At 45.1% G+C, this 23,521-nt stretch overlaps 1 protein-coding gene and 1 long non-coding RNA gene across 4 annotated transcripts in view; one reads left to right on the top strand and one right to left on the bottom strand.

Annotated features, from left to right (window-relative positions):
* Positions 1 to 23,521, bottom strand: part of ATP8A2 (ATPase phospholipid transporting 8A2) — a 572,378-nt gene that overhangs the window by 106,964 nt on the left and 441,893 nt on the right. The gene's annotated exons all lie outside the window — the stretch shown is intronic.
* Positions 14,921 to 18,898, top strand: LOC118498926. Its single transcript, XR_004901415.1, has 3 exons — positions 14,921 to 14,932; positions 15,990 to 15,994; positions 18,734 to 18,898. It is a non-coding gene; the product is annotated as an uncharacterized LOC118498926 (long non-coding RNA).

Below are 23,521 nucleotides of genomic sequence, written 5' to 3'. Positions count from 1 at the left end.
TATAGCAAGGCGACATTTAGACTAGAAACACTAAAAGTTTGTGAGGAATACCCACGAGTTTCATTTTGGGCAAGGTGACACTTGCTGACCTAAACACTCTTTTGCAGATCTTGAGATACTTCCAGGTGACTCTGATGGGCAATGGTGCCGAACCTTGCAAGTGTCTCAGAAAGAGCAGAGGCATCTGCTCCTGCCTCAGCCAGGCACGCTTGGAGGGCCCTGCAGTGTTCACCCCCAGGCAGCCAGCCATCCGCCAACACTGGTATCTTTTCCCTCACAACGTGCCCTAGCAACAAGGGACTTTCCTTTTGTGTTGGTGGCCGAAAGTCAGCCTGGTTACTTGCTGGTAACCAGCAAGTTAAAGCCATCTCTCTGAGAGCCTACTCACAAAAAATATCCACCTCATCTAAATGTGGATCTTCTTCCTTTAATTTTCTCTTGCCTGGAATGATAGTGTAAATCTATCATAGCTTTGGGCTATGTTATTTCTTTACTGGCTTATTAAGAGACATTATCCTCCATGCTATTGGCTTGTGAAAACTGCCAGTGACCCTGTGTTAAATAAATTACCGGCAAAACCAAACTCAGTCTCTGAACACAATCTGCTGCCCAAAACAAAACAAAAAGCACATACATGCACCTCAAACTTTGCAACTTCAAGTGCTACCTGTGATTTTTTTCTTTTACATGAACACGGAAGCCACTGGAGCTCCTTTCTTAAGAAAAGTTCCTCAACCCCACAAAACTCTCAACGTTTCAGTTCCATCCGCTGTTCTTTTTACTCCTCTTCACACTAATTCTCAGCTTCCCTCACACCAGTTCTACTTCAGAACCCCTTCTGTTCCAAACTATTCATCAGCCACTTTTAGTGCCACCCAGGTTGGCAGGAGCCTCCAGAAGGGTGTCTTCTTCCAGGTCTGGTGTTTTCAGCAAATCTCATCAGCCGAGTTTGGCCACCCACTGTAGCCAGTTTCTCTGCAATCGCAGCATGGTCTTTCTTCACCCGCTTCTCCTTCCTTCCTAGACCAGTGGAGTGTTACTCCCTGGGCCCCACCCTCTAACGCAACACTGATTATACTGCTAATTTGATTCTGAGACTTAGATACTGTCATATCGAATGAGGATTTTCTCTCACCTCGCTCCAAACTCCATAAAGGTACTACAGATTCTTCGGCTTCATCTGTGCATCTCCTATATTAACAACTATTGTAACAGGGAAGGTAGGGTCAAATCATTGGAGAGCAGGGGAGACCCTAATCTGGGAGAAATCCTGATCCGCCAGAGCCAGAATCTGCCCCTGGAAGGGTGGGGAGAATTGCCGAGGGGGCAGATTGAAACTGCTGCAGTGGGAGAAGGCTTCCCCAGGCAACCATAAACAGCATGCATGGCCCTGGGAGCCATGCAGCTTGTGACCTGGGCGGAGGGAGCTTGTACTGAGGCTGTGCAGGGCTGTAAAGGTCAAACGCACCTGGATGGTAGAGGTCAGCAAGCTGCAGCACGGCCCGTGACACCCTACCTTGGGCTGAGACCTAGTGCTCCTATGCATGACTGGAGACTTTCTCCCCTTGCAGAGCATGGCGGCCAGAAGAGGGGCAGAGACAAACACGGCCCACATTGACCCACATTGGTTAACAAGCAAGACACTTCTGCTGCACAGGGCATTTTGGGCACTGGCTTTAAAAACAGAATGTATGCAGAAGCTCACTTTCTGGGTCTTTTGGCTTTCCCCTCGCCCCAGCTGGAGTGGGGCATGTGAGTGTCCACAGGACTGGCAGATGCCCGTCCCACTCAGAGCCCTTTCTTTGCCTCACGCCGGTGGGACTGGCAAATGCTGGGCCTGTTTGGGGGTGCTTAGGCTTTGCCTGGTTGGAAGCCAGCTGGCAGAGGCAGAGTCCTGCACTGGGGTGTGCACCTCGCTGGGTGCCAGCCCTTGGGATGTCGTGACCCTGTGTAGCATGGTGCACGGGGCCTGGACTGCCTCCATTCTCTTGCCCTGAGAGCAGCACACAGAGGCACAGGCTGGGGATGAGCATCGGCCCTGGGGGCAACAGCAGCCTGATCGCTGGGCCCAGTGGACTTGCAGGACCAGCTGCAGTGATCTGGCAGTGGGCCCTGACCTTGGGCGAGAGAAAGCTGCGTGAGGCGATGGTGACCCTAAGACACACATGTGCGCACGTGAGAGAGAGAGAGAACTTGAGGATGGAGACCCATTTGTTGAGCTGTCTTGGGCTCCAAAAGGTCAGATAAACAATGATGGAGAGCTTCTGGGTGTGGATTCGCATTCAGTCTTTTTGGGAACATGGGAATTTCTGCGGAAGAGGAGGGCTTGGAGCAGAGACACTCCTAGCCCCCACAAATTGGGTACTCTTCCCCACAAATCTTCATGTTAGGCTTGTACACAGTGGCAAGCGACTGGACCCCAGGCTGTCTGGCTGCACTGCTGTGGCTGGGACAGAGGTGCTGGTTTCCCCCACAGACACCCTCGGTTGCCCATGTTTTCCATCTTGCCAGACAGCAGGGCACTGTCTCCCCTGCTCAGACAACATATCTAGAGAGATCTTGGATTCTTCTCTTTCCCAAGCCTCTAGTCCAAGCCCTGTGCAAGCTTTATGTACTCGGAGTACATTTCTCTCACCTCCACCTACCAGTCCACCCAGGGCACCATTATCCAACCGGAACTGCGGTGTGGTTTCCCCGCCTCCACTGCACCATATGTTCCTCACACAGTTGCAGGTTGATCTTTAAAAATGTACATTGGATCATGTAATTTTCCTGCTTAAAACTCTTCAAAGACTTTCCCTGCCACATAGAGTAAAATGGAAGATTCTTGTTTAGTCCTTTACAAAGGCCTCCGTGATAAGGCCACTGTTCACCCCTCTCCTCTCCTTTCTCACCACCCTTCCCCCAACCCTCACCAGCCAGACCCAACCCTGCCCTGCACTTAGCAGGCACCACGCTCTACAGCCTCTGCTCCGCTCCTGCACCCTGCTCGGGTGCCCTGGGCTCCCCTGCTTCTCAGTCAGATCTCAGCCAGCAATCTGAAGGCAGCACACGGCCATTTCCCGCTGTAATTCTCTGCATAACGGTGATACCATTGTTTTTCCTGTTGTAATATTATTCATTTTTATCTGCCTGACTTTAGTAGAATGGAAGCTCCACGGCAAAAGAGGCCTTAATTTTTATCCTGGCTGTCTCACTAGGTCCTGTAACAGTCCCTAGTACATGACAGGCATGAATTAATTTGTGTTGAATGACTATATACAGAGTTTTTGACAAAAATGCTCCCAAACTACTTCTGACAGGGTGATACTATGAGGTGAAAAGAATCCTATAGGAACTGCTATTTACCAAGTGACTATCATAGGAATTTACCAGACACATCCAAGCGTTACCTCTTGGAACCCTTAATAAAATGGACCCTAAATCCTCCATTTGTCAGACATGCTCATAAGGTTAAGTAGCTGTGGCATGTCACACAGCAAGGGGCGGGAAGGGCCAGCAGCCTCCTGCACACAGCCGAAATGCGGCCCCCTTACACAGGCTTGCAGGGGCCCACTGCCTGGCACCCTGGCTCTGCAGAGTCCCCGCGTTCACACTGGAACCCAGGCAAGCTTGCATCCGTGCCGATCAGCAATGCCTTCCCCTGACCCACACTAAGAGAGCATCTCATTCACATGTCCAGAACATTTGCTGGAAGCAGTCCAAAACCTGGGCCGATCAAACGCTCTCAGTGCTGGATAGTGTTTGAAGACTGTTCTCAGTCAGGGGTCCCTTAATGATCCAGTCTTCATTTTCAGGTCCAAAACAACCAAACACTTCTGTGTCTTCATGCAAAGGCAACCAGGCCATAATGCTAGGGGCTGGGAGATGGGGAACCATGAGAAGCTTCCAGCCATAAATGGGAGAGCTCCACACTCTGTATGCACAGAACTTTCCAGAATATCTCAGCAACAAAAAGATTTGGAAGACAGGAGAAAAGTCACCAAGGGGTGTGTGTGTGTGAAAAGAGTTTTCATTTGTCGTTTCCATTGCCTTTAACTTATTTTCCATAAGTACCAAGAAAATCCCACCCCGAATGCCAAAATAACTATCTCATAACCAGAGAGGTTACCACCTCTCTGAGATACCACCCCATGCCAAGGCAGGCTCTACGTGGTGAGCACCCAAGCTGATACCACCTACTAATTAAAAGAAAAAAAAGGCTTCAAAGGCCACACACCTCCATTTCTAAAGGATACAAAGCATCAGAATCAATAAAACAAAAGTGACAAAAATAACCTCCAGCAGTCTAATCAGTTAGACGTGTCACCTTGGGAATTCCTTTTTTAATGTACCAGACAGAAGAAAACCACGGTTGGTCATTCAGCTTGTCCCTTCCCCAGCATGGGACACGGTGGCCTTACCTGGAGAAACACTCATATACTTAAGTGCACTGGCAGAGACTGCATCCTGTCCCCTCCAAAGCCAGTCAGAACCCCCTAAAAAATGTGTGTGTGTGTGTGTGTGTGTGTGTGTGTGTGTGTATAAAATCCACTGGGATGAAGGTGGGTAGTGTCAGGGATCAAATGGTTTGGATCCCAATTTCTACCCCATTCTGAATTTTATAGGCTTTCACCATGATCATCTTTGCGTGGCATCACTCTGCCCTAAAGAAAGAGCAAATGCACACTGAGGAAGATCATGGGCTTCCTTGTGCGAGAGCACTGCACGGCATTTACTAAGACACAGTTTTCATTAAGCGAAGGTAAACCTCAAAGACAAAATAGTTTGCATTTTCCCCTCTACTTTCTGGCTTGACGAAGTCGACCCAGGAAAAGAAGCAGGGTACCTGTCAGGCAACCTGAGGCTCCTTCTCTGCCCGCAGTGCCTGCGGCCAACACACAACGTGAGTGTTCTTTATCTTCCTCGCCGCAGACCCTCGGCTGCTGAGCTCTGCTGAACTGTCAGAATCTGTTCCAGGCTGTAACTTGGCAAACATGACTTAACCTGAGAGAAATGCTTTAAAACAAATTTTCGCAACATCTGCCATGTCATTTTAAGCAATACCTTCTGTTTCTACAAAACTTAAACACAGCTTTGTTTTTAAAAGCTAAACTCCATAGGTCTTTCTTCATCTCTATGGGATATTCACTTTTGGCACTAAAGGGCTCCCACTAGGAGAAAAAGTTCCCAAATGTCTTCGCATTTCTGCTCCATGGACTTATGGTCAAAGCCAGTCTGTTCCACAGTGGAAAGAAAAAGTGTTCTGCAAAATGTCATCCCAGTCTCCAAAGTATCAGACGTCCACGTGCAGCCTGATAAACGGAGCCCTTAGGTGAGAGCGCGCCGGCTGTGTCGGCGGCCTGCTGGTCGTCATGACGGGAGGGTGACTGTGTGTTGGGGACAGGAAACGTCTGTGTTGGCTCGTCCACCATTTTTCGGGGGATATTTCATTAGGATAAAATTTAAAATTGAACATAGAAATTAAGATATTTTACCGATGAGCATGTTTTTTATTCATTTAACATGTACTTACATGAGTATTATGTACTAGGTGTTCTGTTAGGTATTTAAAGATATACAAAAGATGAAAAAGATTTGTCTCCATTTTCAAAGTCAACCCAATTGTAGGCAACTAGAAACTGTTGGCCTAAAGATACACTTGGGAGTTGTTAGGTTTTAGCTGGAAATTGAAGCCTCTGGCATATATGAGGTAACCTTGGGGGAAAGTTAAAAAATAAAAACGGGTGAGGAAAGAACCCTTCAGACCAATTATATTTAAGGGACAGATCACAGAATGGGATAAACCAATAAATAGTAGTAAAGTAACAGTCAAGAGAGATCGAAGTGTTTCAGGAGCAAAAGACAATTTCTAGGGGCAAGGAGCACTGACTGCTGCCAGGCCACCAGCCGCCGTGAAGGTTGAGAAGAGGTTACTGCATTAGGGAGGGAGGATGTGGAAATGGTATTGATAATATCCAACAGGAAAAGGGCTGAGGTTTGCATAAAAACCCACGCTGAGCTTAAAATAACAGTCTTTCTTAAAGAATACTTTATTAATCCACCATTGAGCCTCAAGCAAGTGTGAATAGCATTAAGATCAGACCGCATCTCAAAGACTTTCTTAAGAGAAATGAAATCATTTTTTAAGAGTTCTCTAGCCAAAAAGTAGAGGGGAAAAAGTGATTTAAACAAAATGTATTCATGCAATCCTCTGCCCACGGGGATTTTCCACTTCCTGAAAATCATAAAAACTTGTATTATTTTTAATAAATCATTTAAATTATATATGATAAATGATGATAAGGCAAAGTGAATAGAAATGAGTAGGCAATGGTCTTTGCTGGGAAATGGGAGGAGGATCAGAACTAAAGCAATAACAGAAACAACAAAAAATAGAATGAACAAGTTATTGCCTGAAAATGGTGTACAAATAGAAGTTAATTATTCTTTTAATTCAAAAAACTGTCTTAAGTTGTGGAACTTAAAGTGTTTGCTTTCTGACATAGTCATAAAAACCCACCATATTAAGGTGGAGAAAAGAAGCATCAGAAGTAGTATTTTCACATGATATCAAATGAACAGAAAGAAATACACCTACTCCAATAAAACTTGCATCTATAAGAATGACCCCATGCACCTTGCACACTCCTCTACACCACCTGGTCGAATAATCCAGCTCGAACACCTGAATTCACTGGACAGCCCTAAGCACATTGGCTCTCTTGATTACTTACTGCACTCAGTGTCCACAGTTGCTTGTTTTCCTTTTGTTTTTAGCTTTTTCTAAACTTGAGAATGAAAAATAAAGAAAGAAACTCTCCTTATCGGCCAGTTTCAAAAATGTTATATAAGATGTTTACAGGCATCTTTCAAAGTTCTTTAAGTGAGGAGGTCTGGTGCCAGAGTAGGTGCTCTGAAGCCAGAGTAGGTTTTGGTTTTAACCTAAGATTTCAGACAAGAGATTTTGCAGCAGTTCAAAGCTGTTTCACTTTTCCAAAGAGAAAACAAGATGGAATCATTCAACCAACCTGTATAGAATGATCTCAGTGCTCTGTCTAGCTAACCTGTGCTACCTTTGGTAAGCAGGAGGCCATCGACCCACCCAGAGAATACCAGCATTTCCTGGGGGCTCTGTACTCTGTTCTTTTTTTTAATCTCTTCACTCCTTTACTGCTCACAGGGCCATCTACTCCCGTGATTCTAATACCATCCAAATGGTGGTAGTTTCCAAGTCAGTACACTGAAATGAATTTTGCAGGTCATTCATTATATAAGCAACAACTGAAACATTTATTCAAAAACATTCTATTGAGACAAACTAAAACTTAATGAGTAGATGTATTAAAAACTAAACAGCTCATAGGATAGACATGAAGAAAGTTTTTATGCCAGGGTGCTGCACACAGAAACACCTACCTATTTAAATCTGCCAACTTCTCTCTCCTTTTGTCTAAATTTATTACTGAGAGCTGGATTGAGGAAAGAAGTTTTTCCTTATTTTCATATATTATATTTTTATATGTAGACTTTTTACCAAAGTAAAACATATATAACAAGAAAGCACACATATATTTGTACCTCTCAAGTGATTTTTCATTTTAAGAGAATGAATACCTGTGCAGAGCATACTTAGAAAAAAACTAAACAAAACAGAACAAAACAAAAAATGCCTGGGAACTTAGCCAAAAGCTTCTCATGCCTCTTCCGTTTCTTAATCATCCTCCTTCTACCCAAGCACAGGCACTATCACCGTAATGCCATAAATTAGTTTTGCAAGTTTTTGAGCTTCCTACAAATGTAATCACACAGCATGCATGTTTATAGAGACCACTTGGACATTATGAATCATTGACAAGTAAACGGAAAAGTGTTCTGTGTCTCCTAGTTGACTAGGTGTTGCCATCATGCCTAAGTTGACCCCCTTTTCTTTGCAAATTCAAGCCTATAATGAACAGGCAGCAATCCCACAGACAGAAAGCCCATGGAGCACCCAGGCACTGGGGCTGGAAGCTTCCTTGTGTTTTTCTCATAGATTTCCACTCTCCTGGCAGTTAATCTCTGACGATCCCTCTGGAAAAGGCCCCTAATCTCATAACATTCTTCCCCTAAACCATGCAACAGCGACCACATGGCACAGAGAGCTGCCATCTGGCTGCACTGGGTTGCCACTTGGCATGGATTTCCAGGGAGTGGCCCAGGGAGATGCTCTGCCCCTTGGGGGCGAGCCCTCAGGGCCTTCCCTCTCTTACTGTCAGCCTCCAGCATGTGTGGAGTGTGTAAGGCCATGCCTGGCACCAGCTGTATCTCATTCTGCTAGTCTGGATTTAGTGACCTGTCCACAGAAGGCACACCGCACCTGCTGATGTGACAAAAAAATAGGGAGGCCAGGGGGGTGGGCAACATACAACAGGCATTGTCTATCAAGCAGAGGCACAGAATCCTCTTCTAACTACAAAAAACACAGAACATACGCAGTCAGACCCAGCTGGAGCCAAATGCCACCATTTCCACATTGAAGATCTTCTAGAACAAGAGCTATTTCAGATTAATGATGTAATCCTAGCAACAAATACTTTACTCCACCATCCTGACACCCACATCCCAACTTGTTTTGTTGGGGGACGGGTGTCATATTAGGTGCTTTGGAAAATACAATTTTATTGATTATATCAGATTTAGAAAAACATGCACCTTGTCTGAAAGACGATATAACATTGCCTGCCAATTTCCTAACTAGCTACTGAATATCCATGGAGAAGAAACTTCCTTCAAAACAAATACAACTTTAAAACGACGCGCATCAGCAGAGAGAGCTGGCAATGTGCTACCCCGGGAGACTGCTCTCTTAATTCAGTTGTCTTCCCACATCCTCTTCGGTAGCCTGTTGTTCAGAGTTCCTCTTGGGAATTTTGAACCTGCGGTTCCCTTTGCTTTTCTTTGAAAAATCCCTTTCTTCAATAGGAATGTTGGCTATTACAAGTTTTTATTGGATTACACTGGGCAAGAGAGACGTGTGTGAGTCTGTGTAAATAAGCATACTGTTAAGGTATAATGCATAAAAACAATCCCTGTGGCTGAATAAACGGACAATTTTAAAAGAGAAAAAATGCCTTGCTCTGATCGAACTGCCCTCCTATCAGGTTATGACTTGAATTCTAAGAGAAAAATGGCTATAGAATGAATAGGAGGAAAACAGCTTCCTCTAGGTTATGACTGACCTGTGTGGGCTGGTGTCACCCTCTCTCCTGTAAAAGAGCCAGAAAGGAACCTGACTGATATTCCTCAGATGACTAGCCTGACCTAATATGTGGCTGTTAAATTGCCTTCCTTAAGTAACAGGCCTCTCACCCCCCATGGATGGACAAAAGGAGAGAAGAGTAGGGTCAGGGAAAGAGACACAGGAGAAAAGAGGCAAAAGAAAGGAGACTGGCCCCTGCATTGGAGGAACGGAGTGAGTCCTGGGCATGGCAGGAAGGGGAAGCCAGAGCGGCAGAGTGAGGCCTGCCTGCCTGTCCTTGCTATGAAGGTAATGGCCACAGAGGTTAGGGCCACACTGCAAGTTCCTCTTCTTTTTTTTAAATTTTATTTTAATAGTTCAAGTACAGTTTTCTGTCCTTTACTCCCATCCTAGTTCTTTTATCTCTATGGAGAGTTCCTTGGTCCAGCAGAGTGGGGAGAGGGGTGGAAGCTGACAGGGAGGTGTGAAGAAGGGCCCTGGGAATTGAAGGGGCTCAGGGGGCACAGTGCCCGTGCCTGAGGTCGGCAAGTGAGAGCAGCCAGAGCAGGAGGGAGATCAAATTCTGTTCACCTTGGTGCTCTGATTCAGACCCTCTTCCTAAAGTATCTTACTTTTCAAAGCATGTTTAGGACATCCATGCCAATGCAGAAAGGAAAAACCTGGGAGTGAAAGCAGCCGTCTCCTGAGGAAAGGTCTACGGAGAGAGCAAGGACTTATCACTGCCCCAGCTCAAGTGACCAGGGTACAGAATTCCTCTGGAGCCAACTTGAAGCAACCAAAGCAGACGCTGATTTGAGAATGGTGTCCTCGCTTCCTCCCACAGCCCACTCTCTGATAGCTGTTGCTGAGCCGAAAAAGCTGGAGGAGACAAGCAAGGAACGGGAGTGGGAGCAGAGCAGGGAAGCTGCATTATCCACAAATAAATCAGTTCCTGCCTATCTGGGAGTTGGGTGTGTGGGTGATGAGTGACAGAGAATGAAACCCTGAAATGATTTTCTTTCTCCAACACTGCTTTCCTGCAGTCCTAAATCCCGAAGGCCCGTGGAGCCCCTCTGCAACGCTGCTGGGAAGCAGAAGGGAGCAGAGACCCCTTCAACTGGACCCGTTTGCTAGAGCCAGTCAAGGCTGCTCACCCTCCCAAAGGTGGGTCTTCACAGAGGCAGGGGGAAATGCCCATTAAGCAATCTCTCTTGACACTGGTGAAAGGTAGAATATGGGGTGGGGGTGGCTAGAAGGGATGAGCCTGAAGAGCTGAATTTCTCATCTTTTTGTGCCTCCTCACCCCCCAGCTAAGCTCCCTTTTCCCTTGAGGAGAGAGGGTGTGTATGCAAAAGGAGTAAAATCACTAGAAACAAAACTCGTTGCTTTGGTTCCTGTCATCCTCAGCCTGCAGCTTAAATCCCTCCTAAGCTACATGCAGTGTGTCCACCAAGACTGTCCATCAAGGCCTCAGTGACTTGCAAGACGTCCCTGAGCCACCTCTGGACTCACACAGGCAGGCTGCCTCACCTCACGGGTACTGGGAGCTCTGTGAGGTGGCTGCCGACCACAAGGTGCTGCTTCCCCGAGTGGCCTATAGGGGACTCTTCTCCGGCCTTTCAATGAAGCAGGGACAGAGCCGAGAGACAAGGGCTCTCCAGATTCTCCAGATTCTACTCCATGTTGAGAAGGTCTGCCTACCTTGCATGTCCTCCTATAGGACCAGAGCAAGGCACAGGGACAGAGACACTCACTGGACAGTCAGAATGTGGGGAATTACTCAGAGTTCACCAAGGGCCTATTCTATGCCAGCCCCTTCCCTAAAATTCCTAACAACTCAGTGGGTGTGACACTGTGTACACATTAGTCTTTGGTAGTGATTAAAATATTTTTTCATAATAAAATTATGCGGAGGGCTCTAAGGGCACAGAGAAGGCATGCCGCACATTGGGAGGGAGGGTATGTGGGGCAGGGGTAGGCTGACTCAGAGAGAGGGTGTATTGCAGGTGAGTGGCTGCTGCCAGGGGCCCTCCAGGCAGCCTGAGGTCAACCCCTCCTGACTATGTGACCATCAGCACCTTCACCAGGCCTTGGTTTCCTGTGTGTAAAAAGGGACTGTAGTGAGGGCTAAATATGTAAAGCATTCAATAAAGTGCCAGCACTGGGCTGGCTGTTCTTTGCAGCAGCAGCAGCCCAGGCACAGTGGCAGTAAGGAAAAGACTCCCAGACAAAATTAAAGAAGAATGTGGCTCTTCTCATTGATAGCCATTCAATTAACAAACAGGGACAAGGGGCTTGAAGCTAATATTTAAGTGGGAAAATAGTTGTCTCTTTGGAATAAATAACATTTAATGTGCTCCTAAAAAGGGGGAGCAAGCGTCTCTGCCCAGCGTGCCACACGGGGAGTGATAGAGAGTAACAGTGGGAACGGCTAGGCCCCCAAACAGGTAAGGGCCCCCAAACAGGTAAGGGACGTGAGGTGCCAAGAATCAAACCCATTTTCAGCTTTACGGTAAAAACGAGTTGCTCTTAACCTGCAGAACTCAATTTTATCTTCCCTGTTTCTCATAGACTCAGTTTTGTAAGGGAAACTGTGGCACAGTTCTGCCCATTTTAAACCCTGAAATCTGATCTGTATTGATTTAAAAAAAGAGGAGGGAGCAGTTGAGTTAGTTTAAGCTTTTTAAATAATTAAGATTTTATCTATGCGAGAGCAGCCTCTCCAGTTGCACTGGGTTTGGCGCTTAACTTTGCATTGAAAGCCTCCCTAATTCAATAACGATAATACCATCTTTTCTGTCATTATCTCGAGGTTGCAGGGCTATCGGAGGGATCCCCGGTCAGGTTTTCACGGCCACTGGCCCCTGCATTCCTGCCCGAGCCCTGCAGGAAACAGAGCCTCTGCAGCTGCCAGCGTTTATTTACATACATTCCTGCTTCAAATTGAATTAATGAGCATAATTTAACTCAGGCAATGTCCTCCTGCTCTCCTTCCTCTGTGCCCCACTGGTCGCCCGCTTCCTTGCTCCCACCCTCCCGTGGAGATCTTGCTGGAACGGACTCTGGCACTCTGGGAGCGTGGATGGGATTCTCCACCGTTACTGCCCAAAGAACCACCTGGGGCTCTGGTTAAAATGCAGATTCTAGTCTAGTAGCTCTGGGTTGGGGTCTGAGATTCAGCATTTCTAACAAGCACTGTCTCCGGAGGCTGAGGCTGCCCATCTGGGAGCTGTGCTGAGTGGCAGGGTTACTGGAGGACTCACCTGTGCTGAGTACAACAAGCAACATCCTGATCAAGTAAATGGTGAATGTTAACTTCTGACCTTTCTGATCAATCTGACCTAACATTAAGCTTATCTGAAGCACATGCACAGGGAGTCTGTTTACCTGTCTACCTTTTTCCTGGGTGCATAATGAACACAGAAAAAGCCAAACCACAAGGCTTATTCACCCCAAACACAGTCCTACACAAATTCCAAGCCTGGGAGCTACAGAAAGTGTAGAACAGCAAGGCTGAGACCCTTGACTTTCACACAAAAAGCAAAAGTAACCCCACAGAAGAAACGTCAGCGTGGCCGTGGTTAGGTGCAGGAGGTCTGTTTATTGCATTGGGCAGGCCAACAAGGAATTTCCTGCATGTGATGCCAAAGTCAGAGAGCAAGAAACTCTCTCTGAAGTGCGCACAGGAAAACCAGCAGATCTGCGTGTATTCGCACACTGCGCACCTCTGTCTCTCAGCCTTGGCAAGAATCCCTCCAAATTCGCCCCAGTGTGGGAGAGGATTAGAAAGGGGAGCAGGGAGAAAAACATTCCCCCAAACAAAAGCAAGCAAAAGAGCATATTTGAAAACCAGTGTCAATGTGCTGGCTTTTGCTCTTCCTGGATACAAATACATGTAATATCTCCGGCAATAAATATCCTTAACCTTGGACCCAAAACTGTTTGCCTAGGTCCACACAAATTCAGTATTTGGCTGCTTCAACAGAGAATGGCTTTCATGTCGAATTTTGCACAGAAAAGTAGCTTTGGGGAATTTTTTTCTGAGGAAAGATTGAATTTATCATGAAACATATTTCATCGAGAAACCAGTAAAATGAACTACCTTTTTACCCAAACCACAAAAACGGCAAATTCCTTAGCTAGAAAAGTTGGCTGCTTCTGTTGCAAAGATTAATTCATGCCGAATAGCTTTTGGGGGTGTGCAGGGGTAGATGAGACTGGGGCACATAACAATGTGTGATGATGAAGAGGAGTCAGCACTCTTTCCTTTGCAGAGGTTCTCCCAGTACATTTACACGTGTTCTAGAAAGACCCTCACTATGTTTAAATCCTGCTTCATAAAAAAATTCACCTCAAACTTTTCATTACCACTTAAGGCCTCATGTAAGGATTATGGCTGAGGGAGCAGCTTCCCTTAGTTTTGGTAATTGATTCGCTCAAGCTGAAACTACCACAGTGTTTTCAATAATACAGTGAAATAATGCTAATCACATTTATCCTCTTCTCTTTTTCAGTTGCTGCTGACTTGCCAGTATCTGGAGAAAACAAGGGAATTGCACTTTTTAATCAGATGGAATGTTTAGCTACTCCCCATGAAGCAAATCTGCCAAGAGGCAACCTTCCATGGGCTGGCTACTGAATATTCTGGAAGCGCGAGTAAAGAAAAATTGTTACTTCAAGTTCATTAGACACTGACAAATTATGCGTAATTATATGTCATTAAGTTCTGGCTTTAGAATTATTTGACATCACAGTCCCTTCACCCCTAAGAGGCCATCCCATGGACAGGCCCTTTCTGCTGCAGCTTCGGTCCAGGACGCTACCTCCTCCCTTCCACCTGCCTTCGTTCAGTGGACCAAGCTCAAGCTGCCTTCCCTCAAGCTGTCATCCTCTGTAAGTTTTCTTACAAGGATGACTCTTGCTTGGTCTGTGCTCATTATTGAATATAATATTTTTAAACTATACTTCTTGAACTTCTTCCAATTATCTGTAAACTAGCCAAATTTGCCTTTCTATTGAGAGAGGCTGTTCAAGAAAAGGTCTAAAATGCTCCCTCTAACTCCTGTGTTTTTCTTCTGTTATGGCAGGAGAATGTGGGCAGTTGTCAGGATCTTTCTAAAAACACATTCAAGTCAGTTCATAATAAATCTGCTAGAAGAACCATTGCATACAGGAAACTGCTGGGCCTGGCAGGGGACCTGGGCTTGTCCATCAGAGGCCCACACTTGGGCAACTCAAGGAGATTTCCCAGTGGTGTGGTCCAAACCCATGGCTGGCAGAGGCACACAGCCAATGGCAGCGGTGCCGGGTCGTGTCCTGACCACACAGTCCCGGGGTAGCCTCTGTGGGTCCTACCACCTTTCTGAGCCTGGTTTTCACACCTTTCCATGCACTCTGTGGGCTGCATCGTTACCTCTTCTTATTGCTTTTCTGTTTATTAAGTCAAGCCAGTTTGTTTGTTTTCACTGCAACCAAGACACTCACTGGTATAATTAATAAGGAAAAGTTTAGCATGTTTGGGTTATAGCCCCAAACTGGCAAAGCCAAGGACAAAGGCCACCAGAGCAGCCTGCTCTTCCTCAGAAGCCTTCATTTAGTGCCACCACTGGAGATAGTTTCCTGGGTGCCTGGTGAAGAATTTCTAAAACAGAGACACTAAGTAAGAAACAAGAGTTTAAGTTTTAAGATATATTTTTTCATGAACATAAGCCACAACAAAAGACAATATCCAGAGTCCTGACTCAACTGAGCTTACTGGAAGCCTTGTCCTCAATGCCAAAGGCTCTCTCCTCTCCTGCCATTCAACATGTCTTATAGACCACGTATGCATGCAGATTATCTGTGCCCTCTTGGAGTCAGTGACATTAAATATTCAGTGGCAATGCCACAAGTGCTGTAACATGCACACAAACAACACAGCTGCACAACGTGAACATGAAGGATACTGGGTCGATACCTGGGTGTGTTGGGTGGGGCTCTGGTGGTGAGGGGGAGATGGGGAAGGCAATGTGCAGGCTTAATTAAGCATGTGTGATGACAGGAGGGTGGCGGTGCGGCTGGATGGGGAGGGAATGTGAGGGAATGTGTTAGGGTGAGACGACAACAACAAAGAGGTGTGCTTTAGGTATTGCAGAGTGAGAGGTGCTGGGAGGCCCAGCATGTGAATGACACAGAATTAGTCCAAATTGTTCAGATTCACCATATGGTCACTATTCTATAACAGTATTCGTGGGCCTTGATACAAACTACACAACAAATATCAAGTACCCCAGCATGTCTGAGGGGCCCGACTGGTGACGCCTGAGGAGGGGCAGCTCATTTTGTGCACACAGCCCTTCCCTTTCACCTCAGTCGTGGCATCCTCACACACTGACCTGTCTTCCACATGCAGCGGGGTCTGCGTCCTGAAGCAGTTGTTTTCCATCTAAAGGGAATAGCTGGAAACCCATTTTTCTCCAGTGCTGAGAGAAAGCGAGTGGTTCAACTATAAAACTTTTGCTTACAATGTAATCTACCAAAGTATTCTCTAGTGTAATCTGCTAAATTGACATATGTATTTCTAGTCTTAAGGGCTCTGTTTCCATGCACATTGCAGCTCTGTTAGGACGTCACTAGAATAGGAGAATTTTCCCCTTATTGGCAATTACACATAATAAGGAATGTCTCAAATGGTCGTTAATGAGTGAAGTGACATTCTAAGCCATGGCTGAAGGGTTGGAGGCTCATAAGATGGCTTCAGAATTCATGACGATGCTACTTTTGGTACTGAACCTAAGAGGTGTTGGTGCAGAGAAGGTTCTCTTGGTAAAACTGTGATCCATAAACTAAAACTTAAACTCAAGCCACCAGAGCAGTGAATAAATGTTCAGAAAGGCACTCACTCTGAGAAACAGGAGAAGAGATGTCCCAGAAACTACTAGTGAACAAGAACTAGAGTTAAGTGAAGAGCAGGGGCAGAAATGATAGGGGCCATCAAATAGGAAAAACAATCAAGAACAAGCTTTAAAGAAGCCAACTGTAAATAAAACTAATGAATATAAACAACTCTCCCTGAAACTGAAGGCAAAATGAAACGGAGAATTCACAAACAGTACAACTCTAAATACATCGCATTATTCATCAGCTCTTCACGCTTCAGAGTTTCAACGTTCAGAAGCTCCGTTCACCCTGTCAGAAGTTTGGAGGATGAAGAGGTGGGCTCTGCAGAGCTCTGGGTCCAAACTGCAGCTTTCTAGAATGTAATGTAATCTTGGTAGTTACAGAAATGATACTGAGGAATACAGAAAAGGACCCTGAAATTTTCTTAAAACACACACACACACACACACATATTTGAGGAGAAAGTGGCCCTAAAAGGGCATGTACTAGGTGGCAACCCATCACTGAGATGACCTGTGTCAGGGGATCTCATGAAGGGCTTGAAAAGAACTCACATTTGTGCTGGGTTATGAGAAGACTACCTCCATGAACCTTATTTCCCTAAATCTGAACCACTGAGAACACTGTGAAAAAGGAATTAGTTTTTCTTTTAACAAAATGAACAAGTCCCCACGTAGAGAACTTCTTAATTATCTAAAGTTGCTCCTCCCTCTCCCCGTCCCCTGTTTTCTTGAGATGTAATTGGCCCACGACACTGTGTTAGTTTCAGGCGTGCAACGGATGATCTGACGTGCATCTGTGATGATTGCCGCCACCTCACGTAGTTACACGCTTTTTCCTTGTGATGAGAACTGTAATAACCTACTCTCTTAGCAACTTCGAATTATAAGTCACCAGTACATTATTAGAAACTACAGTATTACAAACTATCGCATAGAATTATATAGTCACTATGATATACATTACATTCCCACAGCTTATTTATCTTTTGACTGGAAGTTGGTACCTAAAGTTGCTTCTTGATTTTATATCACTTGTGCCAAACAAACTATTCTGGCCTAATGAGCTATTTTCAAAAATTGTGATCATCTTAGATTTTTAAAGAAATCTCAAGAAGTTTATATTATAGAAAACTATTATGTCTTAATGTAATATTTAATTCTCTTTTAATGCTGGAAGGCTTAAAAAATTTTTACAGCCCAGACAAGGGTGATTTTTTAAAATATTAATTTTGAATCAATTTAGCAATCAGAAAGATTAATGCAAAATAGCACTCATATGCCCTCTATTTCCTTTTGTTTCTAAGAATTACTTTTCCCACAATATCATAAAAAGGCAAAATTCTGACTCATTATGTTACAGGACCTTTATTCGTGGTCAATCTTATTCTTTCTTGATGCCACACTGAGGGAAGTTTCTCAAAGACCCTGAAATTTCCTTCAGTGCAAGTTGGAAGGCCCCCCCCTCCCCGGCTCCCCGGCTCCCCCGGCCCTCTCTACCACGTCAGGACTCCTTCTCACCCTTCCCATGCCAGTCACTAGCCTTCCCTCTTTCCTTTTCCCACGTCTGCTTCTTCCAGTCTTCCTGGACGTGGACTTTTCTTTCCTTTAATTAAGATGCTGTGTTTTGGGGACAGACTTATCAAATCTTGAATCTTTTCTTTTTTTGTAGTGTCACTTTACTTGACACTAACGTTTTATGGCCCGGCTTGGGTCTTGGAACCAGATCCTCCCCATGCTTTAAGCCTCTTTGGAGGCAATCCGCAGGCCCGGAAGGCTCTGCCATCTGACCAAGGAACAACCCTGCCACAGAAGGTCCATTTCTTCCATGAAATCAGCCAAGATTTATCAGAGGCCAGCTGCTAACTAAACTCTACCTAAGTTTGCCATTTTCTTGACCCAAACCTTTCCTCCAATTCTGTGCTTGTATCTGTTACTCCAAAAATACCAATCCCTTCAACATAATAACGAAATGCTGCCCAATGATATGCCAGTTTAGGGAACATACATTTCTGCTAGAACTATCTGGGATCCACTACGTTCCTCAGTTTTCTCTCCCATAGAAAAACCACTGCACCATGATGAGCTCAGTACTTTTTTGAATTAGATATTAAAAAACCTCATTTTCAATCCGTTTTTCCCTTTTCTCTAATATCAGTTCCAAAACAAGCATTTTCCAGGGAGGAGCTAAACTTTATTATTAACCCTTTACAGACATCAATATCAAAGACTATTACATCAGAGAAACCACCCATGAGGCTGAAATACCTGACTGAAATTTTAGCTGAAAAGGGTCTAAAAGCTTTGTAACTAGAAATCATTCTTTTTATGGGGAAAGAGCACGGTGTGTGCTACTCTTTTGTTTTTATTTAGCATATTTCTCTTTAGAAAATGCTAAATTCATTAATCTACCAATCACGTATCATGTGAAGACCCTGTACGAGGCTATTTGCAAATACTTAGGCACCTGTCACCTGCTTGTGTTGTCAAACCATCAGATATGAAGCACCTACTGTACAAAGCTAATGACACTCCCCAATTCTATAGGAGAAGTGCTTAATTTAATTTTATCAATTCATTCATTTAAATATTCACTGGATGCCAGAAGAAAATGGGAGGTAGGTGGCAAGGATATACTGAAGAGCATGTCTCATAGAGCTTACTGTCTAAAGTACAGGTGGCAAACACAAGGCCTGTGTTCTGAATCCAGCCCTCCTTGTTTTGTCCGGCCCGGCACCTTGCTTCTACCCAGCGGCAGCGCCGGGCTCCTTGCCCCTAGTTAAGGAGCAGTTACATTCACACAGTCCTAAAATCACATTCGGCCCTTTGAAGGCCACCACAAGGCTGATGTGGCTCCAGGTGAAAATGAGTTTGACACCCCTGGTTTAGAGGAAGAAACTCATATTAAGTATGAAACTACATAAATGTAAATTTAAAAAAATTGTGGTAAAAACACATAAAATTTACCATCTTAATAATTTTTAAATATATTGTTCAGTAGTGTTAACTATATTCACATTATTGTGCAACAGATCTCTAAAACATTTTTGTCTTGCAAAATTGAAACTCTGCACCCATTAAACACAGAGCTCATGCTCCTCCCTCCAGCCCTGGCAACCACCCTTCTGTTTTCTGTCTCTAGGAATCTGACTACTCTAGGGCCCTCAAATCAGTGGAATTACACAGGCTTCTCTTTCTGTGACTGACTTATTTCACTTAGCACAATGTCCTCAAGATTCATCCCTGTTGCCATATGTGACAGAATTCCCTTTTAAAGGCTGCATAATATTCCACTGTATGTACACATCACATTTTATACATTTATTCGTGGGTCCATGAACATTTGGGGTGCTTCTACCCTGTGGCTACTATGAATACTACTGTTATAAACAAGGGCAAGGAAATATCTCTTTGAGATCCTGCTTTCAATTCTTTTGAATACATACTCAGAGCAGAGTCACTGAACCATATGGTGGCTCCATGTTTAAATTTTCAAGGAGCCTCCATACTGTTTTCCACAATGGTGCATTTACATTGCTACTGAGAGTGCACAAAAACTCCATTTTTCTACATTTTCGCCATGACTTGTTCTCTTCTTTTTAAAATAGTGGCTCTCCTGGTCGGTGTGAGGTGTTATTACATGCACAAATGTAAATTTGTAATTGTGATATGTGAAACAGAGGAAAGGTAAATTGTTTTAAGAGAATGAGTACTGGGAGGATTTAACCTGGTCAGGGAAGCAAGGAAAGGCACCCTTGGGAAGTAATGACTCATCGGAGGTCCAAGAACTGTGTAATCAGGCATTAGCTAGGGAGGAAACCAGGGCATGCAGGGGTGAGGTGAGGAGGTGCAAAGGCACTGTGAGAGCACAAGCAGGGCTCGCTAGTGCCAGCACAGAGACCAGTGTGGGTGAGGTGAGACCAAGGGGGCTAATGACGACAGCAGGGCTCGGGGCTTCACAGGGTCCACAGGGCCAGGTAAATGACCTGCAACTTTATCTTGAGGGCTATGGGAAGCCAGGGACATAAACATATCAGATTTGTGTTTTCAAACACTATTTTGGCTACAATAGAACAATAGATCCAGACACACAGGTGCTAAGAAACCAGTCATGAGGCTACTGCAATGGTCCAGACAAGAAATGCTGCAGTACCAATTAACTGGATGGGACCAGACCTAGGTGGAAGGAGACACAGGTAAGAGATATTTAGGAGGCAAAAGCGATACTGCTTGAATTCAGCATAATGATGGGGGAAGGATAAACTCTAAAGGATAAAAGGACAAAGGGCTTACACAATCTTAGGAGTTAATAAGCAGGACAATGATTGTACTCATAAGTTGCCACTTATTGAACAAATGAACCATTTGCTAGGAACGGGCCATTCATTCTCAGTGGCTTTGGTGTTGCTGCTCAGCTGGTTGCAGTACGTCATAAACGGGACTGACATCTCAGATCCTGACCTCTTCCCTTCCCACATTCAGGAGGAAATGGTTGGGTATTAGCCAACACTTTGGAAAAACTTTTAGAAGTCAGATCCATGCTTTATAAATCTTAGTTTATAAACTCTGCATAAAGCAATTAATAAGCATCAATTAACATCTCAGTTGTCCCACATTTTATTTTTCAGGGAAAGCCTTGTGTATTAGCCAAGACCCTTTTATTGCAAGCAGTGGAAATCCAAGACAGGTGGTCACACCTGGGTGCAGGGGCGGGACCTGGAGCTCCCGGCAGGTGGGTTTCTGACCTCTCGATCTCACTTGCACTGCCTTAAGCTTTGGAGAGGGACTCTGTGTTTTCAGATCTCTGTTGCTGAAAAGCTGTGCCGCCCAGTACAGTTGCCACCGGCTAGATGTGGCTATTGAGCACCTGAAATAGGTCTAGTTTGATCTGGGATGTACTGTAAGTCTAAAATGCGCACGGAATTTCAAAGGCTTAGTAGAAAAAGAATGTAAGTTACCTCAGTAATAATTTCTTTTAATGTCAATTACATGTTGAAGTGATCATATTTTGGCAACATTGGGCTAAACATATTAATAAAACTAATTTAACCTGTTTCACTTTACCTTTTTTGGGGGGGCCATTAGAACATTTAAAATTGCATGTGTCTCCCTCCCATTATATTTCCACTGAACAGCACTTGCTACTCAGGAGCACTTGACTCTAAGCCATTTTGAATGGTTGGTGCTGAGAAAGAGGCCTCCCTTTTAAAGGCTTCCATTTCCTTCCATCTCGGTTTCCAACACTGAGTTCTGCTCAAGCCTGTCTTCCGTTTCTGGAGTGGGGTGGAGGGCGAGGAAGGCCACAATACGGAGGCACAGCCTCTTGGTGCTCCAAGTTGGGAGAGTCGCAGTAGGGAACATTCACCAGCTGCTTTTCTACACTACAACAATGGTGGCCAATTTTACCATTTGTGTCTGTAACTTATTAATTTCTTCATTAATTAGGACTGTTTTCAGAAGTCACAGAAATCTAACTTGAAGCATCTCATGCAAAAATGAGACTACATCGATGTATGTATAACTAGCAGTTGAGAGGCGGCTCCGGCTCCAGGCCGAGTGGGAGCCAGGAGCGCCCGCAATGCCGTCTCCTCTCAGTTCGGCTTCCCTTGGGCTCGATTCAGCCAACCAGGCCAGGCATCCTCTCTGTGATGGTCACTGGCAGCTCCAGGCAGATAGCATCCCTACTTCACAAACCCAGCAGCAAGAGAGCTTTCTCCTTCCTCCAACTGTTTCTATTACAAAATCCTTAATGGTGTCTCAGTGGTCTGATGTGGGTCGCCAAGCCCGTTCCTGAATCAGCTGCTGGGGTCTGTGAGAGGGAGAGTCTGGCTGAGTGGCCCTGGGTTGCCACCTGGGTCCAGGTCCAGAACCAGACCCAGAACGGGAGCAGAGGGAGACCAGCACTGCTTGGATGCACATTCCAAAAGAGGAAAAGGGACGTAGGGCCTGTGACCAGTAAAAGGAGAAAGGGATGTAGGGCAGGTGAGAGACAACAGGATGCCACTGCACCCAGGATGCACAAGGTGTCTCTGCTGCTGCTGACAGAGTGGGTGGGGCTGACCCTCACAGCACACTCGAAGCATCTGAGCATTTAAATATGCCCTCCTTGTGCATTCTATCCTTTATCGAAATCAGGCTGCAAGAGTCACTGCCCCACCCCCACCCATGAATGAAAGTGCACTAGCAGCACAGACCCAGGTAACCTAGGGTTCCGTTTCCTGTCTTTAGCCAAAGGAATGCCAAATCCTTATGACAGCTGGTTAATCCAGGTTCAAAAAGCACACGATCTCCTCAATGGATGTGTTGATGTTTTATAACGCCGATGGCAACAACGGTAACTGAAAATCTCACACTTTAAATCCTTTCAGTATGTTGGTCTTCTTGGATACTGTCAACAGTAACTTCACATCATCATTTAGACAGAACAGGAAAACCTTGGCACATGCTTAATAGTGTGCTGTTATTCTATTTCCCCCCTTTTTAGTCTAACCAACCCGAGTTGTCTTTTCTTGCACAAACCCTTTATCTGGCGGCCTCTCCCAGGCACCTCTACCTCTTCGACAGAACAAAGCTAAAGAACACGATGCCTCCGGGTGGGAGAGCTACAGCCACGCTCAGCAGACAAGGCGGATGTCGGCCAAGTAAACCCCCACACAGACTCTCAACTTCAGGGGCTCACATGCTCATTTCCACATGTTTGGAGAAAGGAAAAGCTCAAAACCACATCAAACATACTCTGTGACCACTGCATATAAATATTACAAACAAACAAAATCAGCATGTAATGTGTACTTTAATTTGCTGACAGATATTTAAAAAATTAACATCAGGATGAATGACAAATGCCAACACCACAACAAAACCTTTAACCCAAGAGAAAAATAACTCACAATCAAAGCCTCCTGGCCTCTAATTAGCACACAGCATCCCTGAAACAAGAGGCCAAAATAAAATAAACTGCCAGTGTGGAGAGCACTGTGCAGGGAGAGGACTGAGGCTTTCCATAACGCACTGAAAATGACGACCGTGTGAAACCAGCTTTACTGGGGCGGGGGCGGGAGACTGCTGCTCCAGCACGAAGTAAGTCGATGCCTTCTAACTCCACATTTCTGTTTTAAAAATTCTTTTACTGTGTAGGGTTGGTCACTTCAGATACAATTTAATAAAAATACTATTTTACGGAGAGTTGACAGACATTTATTTAACACCTGGTTTGTATGGAGAATCACCCTGGGTGCTTGCCATGGCGACAAAGTGTTGGGGTTCACACGCTGGCATCCAGCAGACTTAGGAGTCCCAGCTACTCGCCCCTGGCCTGACCAACCCAGGTACTTGTTCTCTCTTTCTAACCCTCTTTCCCTCATACAGTTGTAGATTCTCACATGAGCTAATGCGTAATTCATTATGCATGCAGCAATTGCATATTGCAGCATATTTATAAGAA

This window comes from Phyllostomus discolor, chromosome 2, assembly GCF_004126475.2.
Source record: "Phyllostomus discolor isolate MPI-MPIP mPhyDis1 chromosome 2, mPhyDis1.pri.v3, whole genome shotgun sequence".
In the NCBI taxonomy this organism is placed as follows: Eukaryota; Metazoa; Chordata; class Mammalia; order Chiroptera; family Phyllostomidae; genus Phyllostomus; species Phyllostomus discolor.
This window is presented reverse-complemented; position numbering and strand designations above follow the sequence as displayed.